Genomic DNA, 11418 nt, shown 5'->3' on the forward strand with positions numbered 1-11418 from the left:
TTTATCTAGAAAGAAAAAAAAAATATCACTTTTTCACAGAATCACAGAATCATCTAGGTTGGAAGAGACCTCCAGGATCACCTAGTCCAATCCCTGACCTACCATTAACAAGTCCTCCACTAAACCATATCACTAAGCTCTACATCTCACTAAGCTCTACATTTTTCAGGTATTGTCACCTCTGTAAAATATTATAACATAACAAAGTGTATAAAATCTCAGTAACCCTCAGACATGAAGACAGTTTAGGAGTCAAACCTAGGAATTCAATTGATCTTTTTACGATTTAAAGTCTGAGGAGTCTTATACATTGAAGACTTACACATGGGATCCAGCTACTGTAAGATAAGCATTCACATAAAGTCTTGTCGTTTAAAATAGCATACACTTATAAATACCTGTTGTGGTTTAACTCAGCCGGCAGTGCACAGCCATTCACTAACCTCCCACTCGTCGCCCCCCAGTCGGATGGGGGAGAGAATCAGAAAAAAAAAAAAAAAAAAGCAAAAACTTGTGGGTTGAGATAAAGACAGTTTGATAGGACAGAAAAGGAAGAGAAATAATAATAATAATAATAATAATAATAATAATAATTAACGTGTACAAAACAAGCGATGCACAACACAATTGCTCACCACCCACTGATCAATGCCCATCCCCAAGCAGCAGTCGCCTCCACCCCAGCCAGCCACCCCATATTAATTGTTCCGCATGACACCATATGGTATGGAATATAGCTTTGGCCGGTTTGGGTTAGCTGTCCTGGTTCTGTCCCCTCCCAGCTCCTTGTGCACCCCCAGCCTCCTCACTGGCAAGGCAGTGTGAGAAGCTGAAAAGTCCTTGGCTTAGTGTAAACATTGCTCTGCAACAATTAAAAAAACATCAGCACATTATCAACATTGTTCTCATCTTAAATCCAAAACACGGCACCATACCAGGTTCTAGGAGGAAAATTAATTCTATCCTAGCCAAAACCAGGACAAAAGGCAATGGGGATATGAATTTCTAGCTTGGACCTTTTCTGATGTTAAACATTTCTTTTGTCAGTGCTGATGTAACTACTGCTTCATTTCTTCCTAGTCTACTTGCCTGACATATGGTCCCATTACTTATTTTCAACACCTTACTTTGTATTTGTTGGCATCAATCATCTAATCAGATAAAATTAATTATTCTTAATTAAAAAGTCATTGTGGCATGTGTTGTGCAATAGTTTGTGGAATTATAATAGATAAGGGACATTTCATAATGAGAAATTAGACACCTCGTTCATATTTAGACATTTCAAACAGCTAGTGTTAAGTCCAGCGGATCAAGTGAAGCCCCAAGCTAGGAAGATGATGAACAGTTCTTTCTTCAGCTACATGAAATGTCACACAGGCAGGCACTGATTCTGCCAGGGGAATTCAACTATCCTGACTTTAAAGCCCAGATGGATTTGAATTTGACCAGGGATAGCAAAGGAAACAATAAGTGCTTCTAGAAGTATATAAGTTACAAAAGGAAGACTAGAGAAAATGTGGGCCCTCTTCTGAAGGAAAGAGGAGACTGGTTGCACAGGCCAAGGTACTAAATGCCTTCTTTGCCTCACTCTTTACTAGCAAGACTGGCTTTCAGGACTCCCAGGTCCCATAGACCAGAGCAAAAAGCTGGAACAAGGAAGATGTAACTTTCATGGAAGAAGACCAAGTCAGAGAATACTTGAGCAAATTGGACATTTGCAAGTCTATGGGCCTTCATGGGATGCACCCATGAGTGCTGAGGTAACTGGTAGATGTGATTGCAAGTTAACTCTGTATAACCTTTCATTGATCATGATAGCTGGGAGAAGTGCCCAAAGACTGTGTGAAAGCAAATGCCACTCCTGTCTTAAAGAAGGACAAGAAGGAGTACCTGGGAACTATTGTTCATGTTGATCTCAGAGAAAAATAGTTAGGCATTGGAACAGGTTGCCCAAGGAAGTGGTGGAGTCAACTTCCTGGGAGGTGTTTAAGGAAAGGTTGAACATGGTGCTTGGGGACATGGTTTAGTGGGTGGACCGTGTCCAAAGCAGAGCAACGAAGCTGGTGAGGGGTCTGGAGAACAAGTCTTATGAGGAGCGGCTGAGGGAGCTGGGGTTGTTTAGCCTGGAGAAAAGGAGGCTCAGGGGCGACCTTATTGCTCTCTATAGGTACCTTAAAGGAGGCTGTAGCAAGGTGGGTACTGGTCTACTCTCCCACATGCCTGGTGATGGGACAAGGGGGAAAGAGCTAAAGTTGCACCAGGGGAGGTTTAGGTTGGGCATCAGGAAAAACTTCTTTACTGAAAGGGTTGTTAGGCATTGGAATAGGCTTAGTGATATGGTTTAGTGGAAGACTTGTTAGTGTTCGGTCATAGGTGGGTGGAGGACTAGGTGATGTTGGAGGTCTAGGTGATGATGTTGGAGGACTAGGTGATGTTGGAACTCTCTTCCAACCTACATGATTCTGTGATTCTGTGAAAGGTTGGACATGGTGCTTAGGGACATGGTTTAGTGGGTAATATTGGTGGTAGGGGGATGGTTGAACCAGATGATCTTAGAGGTCTTTTCCAACGTTAATGATTTTATGATTCTATGGTCCATGAAAGCTGCAATAGAGGGGGTTCAGACTGCATATTAGGAAAAAAAAATCTTTACTGTGAGGCACTGGGAGGGCCCTTCCCTTCCCTTCCCTTCCCTTCCCTTCCCTTCCCTTCCCTTCCCTTCCCTTCCCTTCCCTTCCCTTCCCTTCCCTTCCCTTCCCTTCCCTTCCCTTCCCTTCCCTTCCCTTCCCTTCCCTTCCCTTCCCTTCCCTTCCCTTCCCTTCCCTTCCCTTCCCTTCCCTTCCCTTCCCTTCCCTTCCCTTCCCTTCCCTTCCCTTCCCTTCCCTTCCCTTCCCTTCCCTTCCCTTCCCTTCCCTTCCCTTCCCTTCCCTTCCCTTCCCTTCCCTTCCCTTCCCTTCCCTTCCCTTCCCTTCCCTTCCCTTCCCTTCCCTTCCCTTCCCTTCCCTTCCCTCACCTCCTCCCCTCCCCTCGCCTCCCCTCCCCTCCCCTTTCTTCTTTTCTTTTTTTTTCTTTCCTCTTTTATTTCTCTTCCTTCCTTCCTTCCTCTTCCTTCCTTCCTTCCTTCCTCTTCCTTCCTTCCTTCCTTCCTTCCTTCCTTCCTTCCTTCCTTCCTTCCTTCCTTCCTTCCTTCCTTCCTTCCTTCCTTCCTTCCTTCCTTCCTTCCTTCCTTCCTTCCTTCCTTCCTTCCTTCCTTCCTTCCTTCCTCCCCTCCCGCCCTCCCCCCCCTCCCCCCCTCCCCTCCCCTCCCCTCCCCTCCCCTCCCCTCCCCTCCCCTCCCCTCCCCTCCCCTCCCCTCCCCTCCCCGATTGATTTCTAATTGTCCTCTGGTTTAGCTTGTTTTGTTTTATTTTTAAATAAATGATTGCCCAACATATTATCTATTTTTCTTTCTTTATTTATTACTACTGCTTGTTTATGGATACTGTCATTGATTTCTCCATATTTGCTTAAGCTAAGTGAACAGCACAATGCTTTTGCAAGACCGTGCAAATAAGCAGACGCAATAATTTCCAAATGCACCAATATTTTAATTACTGGACAATTAAATAAATATTAATGTATTTCCAATAAATTGCCTTTAGATTAGATCCTTATATAGCTTTAAAGGGCCCTACACTGTCTAGAAATAAGTTTTCTCAAAAATAAAAAAAAAAAAAGCAAGAAAAGGGTCAGCGAGATATATGTGGGCTGGAATACGTTTGTAGCTAACACAAACTTATCTTCCATCAATATGCTAAGTTTTGTATCTTAATACTAGATAAACTTGGTTGTTTTTTTGCACGTGCTTCTACAAATACAGTACATGGTCACTTTCTACTGTCTAATGAAGCAGATAAATGAAGCAGGGGGACAAGAGGATGACCAAATATAATGTTTTCTTAGGTTAGTTATATTCCCCAGTGATTTTACTGATGGAAGTTTCACGTAAAGATCAATGACAGTGAAAACTGGTTTATAACTGAGTCTGATGGCTAATATGATCTCAAAATTGCTCTGCTGCAATCTATCCTGCCTTTCTTGGTTAGCAAACATTATCCCAATTATAGCTAAACCAAATATAGGCCGAACAGATGCTCCTCCTACCCAACAATTAATTTAAAACTGAAAATTTAGAAATGTGTATAAACAAATAAACAAACAAACACCGAATGACAGTTCAAAGTGCATCACATTTAACAAGTGAAATGTTTGTTACACTATGATGTGGCCTCATCAAAGCAACTAATATAGATAATTTATATTGATGTTTCTGGGGGAATGGGATTACAGTGATAAGACCAGATAAAGATTAAACTAAAAGGTGGAGGAAATCCTGATAGAATCCATTCAGATAGAATTTCAGTTCCAGTTCTCTTTGATGGAGAAAGATGCATTAAATAGAACAGTTGCAGTAGCTGAAGAGTTATAAAATAAATTAATATGTACTGAGTAAAATCACCTGTATTTTCCACATAAGTTACTCATAAACAAATTAGCAAAGCTGACAAGTTAGAAATGTAAAATATATGAAAAAGGCATATTTGTTTCTCTGAATAGGTACTGATTTAGTACTATTAAACTACTATGATTTAGTACTTTTTCCGTCAGCTGAAACACTGCAACTGACTAGATGAATACTGGTTGTTCTTTTAATATTGCAATGATATAGATTCACTTGAGCCCCTTCCACAGTTACACTTGGAATGCAATAATGTAAAAATCAATGTACAAATAATTATTTCATCTCAGTTGATGAAATAATCTTTTAAGGAATTCTATTCTATAGTCCTCTGATCATTTCTTCTGCCTGCGTATGTAGTGATGGTAGGAAAACCATTTTTGTTTTTGTACCGTTGCATCTTTATTTCTATATTGCCTAGCATAAGAAATTCCAGCACTCATATAGGAATCTTTGGTTCTATTGCAGTATACAAGCATTTATGTGTTTAGAGGTGAAACTGTGCTAGAAATTGTCAAATGTGTCCATTTCTCATGACTTAAAAGGAAATACTTTAGCCTTCATAATCTACAGAAATACTTTAATGTGAAAAAAAAAAAAAAAAAGACACTGTAGAAGTTCCATTACTCTTCAGTGGAATGTATTCATCCACTTTATTGTATATATCACCTCTTCCCTATGACATGTAATTCTACTTCAATGACCTGCTGACATAAATGAAGATTTTATAGTTCTGGAGTGATGAGAAGTTCTGCTGAAACTGCCTGTGAATAACAATTCTCACATCATCAATGAACATTATCCATCACCTGATAGTGATCTAGTTGAAATCCTCCTCTGGAAATTCTGAATTTCATAATGCATAATGAAGAAAGATGGCATGTATTTAATTCTTACATAACAATGTGATAGTATTCCTGTAGCTGAAGCTGTGAAAGCATTTCCACAAGAAATGTCTTTTTGCCTTCCCCTTCCCCTTCCATTTCTGAAATGTTGCTTACCAGCTCAACCCCTTTTGGCTAACCTAGGAATTACATCCACATGTCTCTCATATTGATAGGATACTTCATTGCAGATAGGATTTAGTGGAGAAACTTGTCCTGAGGAAAAAATAGTACACAAAGTGATTACAGTTCTAAGGTGTGTAACCCTACTGACCTAACTCATATTTTCCAGCTGCACTGTGGAACTAGAATATTTTTTCTTCTCTTAAGTACTAGGTCAATTATGTGAATCTGTTATTGATATAGATCCTTAGATTAAAACAACAACAACAACAAAAAGCCTTCTCCAGCATTAATTAGGGTGCTCTATCTGATCTATAAGTATAGAACAAACATTTCAAAATGCACAAAAGCAACAATGACATTCACTCCTTAGGATTGTTTTAAAACCGTTAACCTTGCATCTACTGAAAATGATCCTGGCTCAAAGAGGGCAGTATCATTCCCATCAGGAAATACTTACCTGGACAATGTGAGTTATCTTCTGCTATTTATCTATATTATTCAATAGCAATGACAATAAAGATTGAAAACAAGGTGGAAACAAAAATATTTACTGTTGTCTATTTACTGTTGTCTACTTTCCAAAAGAAAACCAAAATTATGTGTAATCTTCTGTGTTACTGTGGTGGTTTTACTTGGGTGGGCAGCCGAGCTCAACCACAGCCGCTCTCTAATTCCCCCTCCTCAACGGAAAAGGGGAGAAAATACGATGCAAAGGGATCAAGGGTTGAGATACGCATGGGGAGATCACTCAACAATTATCGTGACGGGCAAAACAGACTCAGCATAGGGAGACAGTAAGAGTTATTGCCTATTACTAACAAGCTAGAGAAATGAGAAACAAAGGAAAAAAAAAACAAAACCAAAAATGTCTTCCCCCATCCACCCTCTTCCACATCCTGCCCCCGAGCAGCGCAGGGGAACAGGGAAGTGGGGATTGCGATCAGTCTCTAGCACTTTGTCTCCGCCACTCCTTCTTGGTCACTCTCTGTGCCTGCTTTATGTGGGGTCCCTCCCACAGGATGTAGTCCTTCCTGAACTGATCCTATGTGGGCTTCCCACAGTCAGCAGCTCTTCAAGAACTGCTCCAGATATGGGCCCATAACACGGGGCCGATCCATCAGGAGCACACTGCTCCAACCTGGGTTCCCCACGGGCAGCAGCTCCTGCCAGGTCACACGCTCCTGCGTGGTCTACTCTCCACGGGCTACAGGTCTGGCCTGGAATTTGCTCCAGCAGGAGTCCTCCACAGGCTGTAGCCTCTTTCAGTGCAGGTCCACCTGCTCCACCGTGGTCTCCTCCATGGGCTGCAGCATGGAACCCTGCTCCACTGTGGAACTCCATGGGCTGCAGGGGGACAGTCTGCTTCACCATGGGCCTCACCACAGGCCGCAGGGGAACTAGCTGCAGGTCCTGGAGCAACTCTCCCCTTCCTTCTTCACTGACCTTGGCGCCTGCAAGGCTGTTTCTCACTCCTCTCTCTCTCTCTCCCAGCTGATGTCTCCCAGAATTTTTTTCGTCCTTTCTTAAATATGCTCTTACAGAGGCACAAACATCGCTTATTGTCCTGGCTCTGGCGAACTGCGGGCACCTTATCCAACATGGGTCAACTTCTGGATTCTTCTCACAGAAGCCACCTTGTGGTCCCGCCACTATCAAAACTTTGCCATAGAAACCCAGTACAGTTACAGATGGAAACACTTCTGTTCTTCATCAAGGACAAGCTCACAGGTTAAATTTACCAGTTATTTATGCTATTTATGAAACAAACAGAGAACAAACAAGAACAAAAACAAAACAAAACAAAACAAAAAAAAACAGGTAAAGGTAAAGGAACGTAATTAGCATTCCATATAATAAAAGAAAATAATAAAATGCATAGGAAGTTTTTTTTTTTTTTAAAAGAAAACTAGTTTTACATCAAAATGTCAGTAACTATGTGGAAGGAATATATATATTTATTGTTCTGCAATGTAGACTGTATCTGGGGTGTTATATGTAAAATATTTAAGATTTTTTTTCCCTTTCCTATAAATGGGAAAAATATTACAGTTACAAAAGTACATTACTTACCAGAAATGTTATTGTAAGAAACATGTGAAGATAGTATAGTGTTGGCTGTCAAAAATTTGGTCATATTTTTACAGTTGCTTTGAAAGATTACATTAAATTAGCAATTCTGGAAGTAATTTGAAATTGTACAGAGATATTTAAATAAGAATTTAGAAAAATATATATATTTCTAGGTCTGCAATGAACTACTGATCTTCTCTGTTGGCTGCCTGTTTATTTATTCCCTGTGTCTTTTATTCAGAGAGTAATTGGATGCCCCTTTTAAAATTTGTTTAGGTGATCAGAACACTTTTTTTCAAAGAACTCTAAAGAAAATAAAGGCTTAATTTCAATTTTCTATTTATTTATTTATTCGTTTATTTATTTTTCCCTGGCATCAACCAGAAATGATTGGTTACTGGGGTGTTTTTTGTTAAATTGTTATGACAAGTTGTCTGCTTCAGACTTTTCTGTAACTGAAAATTTCAAAAAATGTTTATGGAGATTTCAGTGAAAACTAGCTACATAGAGATTTCAGTTTAACATACTTTGTATCTTTAGTCCATTGAGGCCTATGAAACATTCCATATCTTATCAAAATACAAACAAATCTATTTATTACTTATCCTAACAACATCAGTTTTTTGTTTTGTTTTGTTTTGTTTTGTTTTTTTCCTGAGCATACTGGCTATTCGTGTAATGTTTGTAATTGTGGGAGACTTGTAACAGTGTGTTTGGCTTTTGTGAATGATTCCAAATGCTGTTTTAGTTTGTTCCCAATGCTACATACTACTAGCTGTCTTATGGCATCACAACCTGAAAGAACGTCTAATTGCATTCTTTTCTGTGTGAAGTGAAGGCCTGGTGTAATTCAGGATCTGGCTTTAGAAATTTGGAGTTATTGGCATAAGAGATTGGCATTTTTATTTATTTATTTATTTATTTTCTCCGAGCAAAACAGACAAGTCTTTTAATGTGCCAGTTTTAACAGCTCATGCTTTACAAGATGCAATGTATTTCTCATAAATGAATAAATGTACCTTAGGAAATGTCATTCTATTAGGAAAATAGTCACATTTTTTCCTATTACAACCACTATGCACACTAAGAGGCTTTTAAGATAAAAAGAGAGGCAGAATATAATTCCCTAATACCATACTGAATTCTTTTCACAAGGATGGCTGCATAGTTCAAAACAGCAGTTGCCTTGAAAATAAATGACTGCACTGAAAGGAGAATTAATTAATTCAGATAAACTAAATAAACTCTGTGAACTGACTAATGTAGCAGAAATTACTGGGTGCTGATACTGCTGTTTTAATTATTAAGTCCACATTAATTAATTTCAAAGCTACCTTTTTCTGAAATCCACAGCTTGACCAATATTCATAATATAAAACATGCCAAGAGAGAAATTTTGCTGAGTAACACTTTTGCAAAGGGTGGAACAGAGTCTTCATACAACTAGATGTGTTGAATGTTAAAAGAAAGTGTCAGTTTTAATATACAATGCAAGGCTCAAATAATTGTGTGGTACTTGCTTGAGCACAAACTGAGAAAAAGAATTTGTTTCTCCCAACCTATTTCTTTCACAGAAGGAGCTAGTTTTTTTGTTGATTGTTAATATGGTTCTGTATATAAAGGGAACTTAATTTCTCTGAGAGCTGCTGTAAAATCAGTGATCATGGCTACCTTAATTTGCACAGCTATTGGACACAATGAGGTTCAGCCATGACTCACTAAGAGGTCTGAACCTTGCTGAACTTGAGCTTTGCATTCTCTGTGCTTCATATTCGTCAACACACCTATTTTGCTGGTAGTGGATTCTTTCATTCTTTCCTTCCTTCTTATTTTAGTTTGAAACTTCCAAAGATTCCTGGATTACATCCAAAATAATGGATGAATAGGTAGATTTTCTCAATAGGTAGATTTTGTAAACAGTAACCTACAGTCTTAAATAGCTGAGAAAGGATATCTTCCAATATTATGTGTTATGTTACATTTAGTAGTTGTTCTAGTGTTGACGATTCTTGTACATTGGGACGTAAGTAGCATAAAATGTATTTACATCATACTTTGACCTGTAGCACTTATCATATGTGAAGTACTGTTTCACATATTGCAACTATTGAAATAATTATATTTCTGATGGTTCAGCAGGGATTTTGCTCTCCATACAATACTCTAAATAGACAGGAGGAAGGTATATATTTAAGAGTATCTGTTGTTGTGATTAATTCTGTAAATTATTAGAAAAGATAGAGCTTGCAAATTTACATCTGCTCCAACACACAACAGATTTCAGTGGTAAAATCAATACAGTAACTGAAAAATACATTCCTATAAGGATTTTGTTCTTTAATTCCTCATCATTTTGTTCAGTTCTTAGAATGAAAACACCAGAAGCAATAATTTTTCCTGACAAGCTGAAAGACATATAACAGAGGACAAGTGGAATAAAACACTTTAATTACCATTTTTATTATACCTTCACCGAGTATCAACACCTCTTATCTTAATCAAACTTGCTTTTCCCTATTTTCACTTGAAATACATTTAATTTTTTTGAGAACTCTACATTCAACTTCAAGGACCAAGAAAAAATACCTTTATAATAAAACCACAGACAAAATAGTTGTAGCAAAAAAATCTTATCAATATTTCATGTTGCATACTCAAAGACATTTGAGAGCAGAACAAACTTTTACAGAAATTTTAAGGAGTGTTTCTTTCTGCAATAAAGTTGTGTTTGCAGGCTAATCCTTCCTAGACTATCTACTACAAAAATTCCATGTAGGCTAAATCCCTACTCAATTAAGAAAACAAAAACAATAACAAAACAACAACAACCAGAAAATACCTTTTTAAAAATATTTTATTTTGTTGCCATATTAAAAGCAGTTTCTCTCTCACATACATGTAAAGATAAATGAGTATACAGTATCTTTAATAGACTTACACCACAAGCACTGTTAAGAAAACAAAAAAGCAAAAAAACAACAAAAAAAAACCAAAACCAATCAATCAACCAATCAACAAAAACAAAAACAAGCAAAAAAAAAACCAACCAGCCAAACAAAAAAACACTTTCTCTCTACCTTGAAAGAAAGAAATAGATTACCTTCCCATAGTGTCTCCAGTGATTAGCTTTGGTAGTTTTCTGTTGAGCATGCTGCCAGCTGGGATCCCTCTTCTGAGAGTTTAAAATTTTCAATATGTTGTACAGGAACCACAGGCATGTTACTCCAATGTGTAGATTTCCCTCTGCAAGTGATTAATTGCAAAATTCAATGTTACAGTACCTAAGTAATTTTGCAGGTCCAGCACTGAGATCATCAAAACTGAACATTTGAGAAATAAATATTAATAGTCACAGTACATGAGCCTTACACAACATCAGCATTGCTGTTACAGCCTAAATATTGTATGCTTAGTTTTAGCTCAGAGAGAAATTTAATGCCATGTTTTTCTAATCCCCAGAATGTAGAGGTTTTACAAAGGGAATGTTGACACATGCTTTATTGTGACAATGCAGACATACTGGCGCATGGGTTACTGCTGCTGATAAAAGAAGCAGTTTAAAATTCCACATATTGCCTGGCATGTTTCAAATGGACTGTTGTGGTGAGTTGACCTTGGTTGGCTGCCAGATGCCCACCCAGCCGCTCTCTCACTCCACCGCCTCAACTAGACAGGGAGAGAAAATAAAATTAAAAGCTCGTGGGTCTAAATAAAAACAGGGAGATCACTTACCAATTACCATCACTGGCAAAACAAATTTGACTTGGGGAGAACTAATTTAATGTACTGTCAATTTAAACAAACAAAAAAAAACAACAACAACAACAACAAAAAGTA

At 38.3% G+C, this 11418-nt stretch overlaps 1 long non-coding RNA gene across 1 annotated transcript; it reads right to left on the bottom strand.

The window, feature by feature from the left end:
• Nucleotides 1-3443: 3443 nt before the first annotated feature.
• On the bottom strand, nucleotides 3444-11075 carry LOC310891964. The gene is made up of 2 exons (XR_014577818.1): nucleotides 10682-11075; nucleotides 3444-7262 (listed from the first exon to the last, which is right to left on the bottom strand). It is a non-coding gene; the product is annotated as an uncharacterized lncRNA (long non-coding RNA).
• Between the last annotated feature and the right edge of the window lie 343 nt (nucleotides 11076-11418).

The sequence above is a fragment of the Anser anser genome, assembly GCF_964211835.1.
Source record: "Anser anser genome assembly, contig: HAP1_SCAFFOLD_374, whole genome shotgun sequence".
NCBI lineage: Eukaryota > Metazoa > Chordata > Aves > Anseriformes > Anatidae > Anser > Anser anser.